Here is a 943-nt window from a genome sequence, read left to right on the forward strand (position 1 = left end):
GTTGAAATGTATCCTGTAGATGACTGATGTTGTTTTTTCTGAAAGCTTAATTTCCTATAGTGTGACTAACTGACTAATCGAACTGCTATTGCCTCAAAAATTGTGAGTGTTCTATTAATTAGATGGAGTTCGATTAGTTCGACTGTTCGATTGGTTCGATAAGTTCGATTGATCGGGTCTGGTAAAATTGATGTTTTTTTTCACCACCCCAACAAAAATCATTTTCGGAAAATGTGTATTTTTCAAGTTTGACCACAGATGATAGAATAAAGGTTTTAAAAAAAGGAGCAATAGGATTTTTCTCTGAAATTAATATTTTCATATTTCTCTGGGTTCAAAAAGTTGCTCGTGAACACGTCTGCCAACCAGCCCCACCTACTCTAACTTAGACTAAGTGGAAGAAGATGAAAAATAATAAATTTAAAATAAAGATTCTCGCATTTCCAATATTCAAGTTACGTGTAAAGAATTAACCTATTCATATGTTGTTGTCTTTTTCATTAGATTTGAAATTGCTAGTTGTTGTTCCTCTTCCAGTCTTCTTCAAACTCCTTCCAAACCAAAATGTCGTCAGTCGTTGTCGGCATGTTACATGTCTTTTTTTGCCAGGTCAGGTTTCTTCATGCTTCACAATCTAGTCTATTTTTTGGACAAACGTATCAAAACAAAAATGGCCGCTTCACCTTCAATAATTTTCTGGTGAGTATGACCAATCACATTTGTTTACGTTATTTCTAAGTGTTTACTTTGAAGTCCGCAAAAGTGTCGGAGGTGCCGATGGACACAGTATACAGACAGCCAGTCAGTGGTCAGAAAATGCCAAAAATGGTTTATGATGGATAAAGTATTATTAGATACCCTAATCTGATATAAATTTCTGTATTTTCAAGAAACACATTTTCATTTGTATCAATATGGCTCAGAACTATAGCAGGGCCCGCGC

The 943-nt window shown here is 35.1% G+C and overlaps 1 protein-coding gene across 1 annotated transcript in view; it reads right to left on the reverse strand.

Annotated features, from left to right (window-relative positions):
* The window catches only part of LOC136815221 (N-acetylglucosamine-1-phosphotransferase subunit gamma-like), a 15,157-nt gene extending 14,580 nt beyond the window's left edge, over positions 1-577 (reverse strand). The window contains exon 1 of the mRNA XM_067071667.1: positions 475-577. The gene's annotated coding sequence lies outside the window, so the exon portion shown is untranslated. The remainder of the gene's footprint in view (positions 1-474) is intronic.
* Between the last annotated feature and the right edge of the window lie 366 nt (positions 578-943).

This window comes from Clytia hemisphaerica, unplaced genomic scaffold, assembly GCF_902728285.1.
Source record: "Clytia hemisphaerica strain Z4C2 unplaced genomic scaffold, Clytia hemisphaerica genome assembly, whole genome shotgun sequence".
NCBI lineage: Eukaryota > Metazoa > Cnidaria > Hydrozoa > Leptothecata > Clytiidae > Clytia > Clytia hemisphaerica.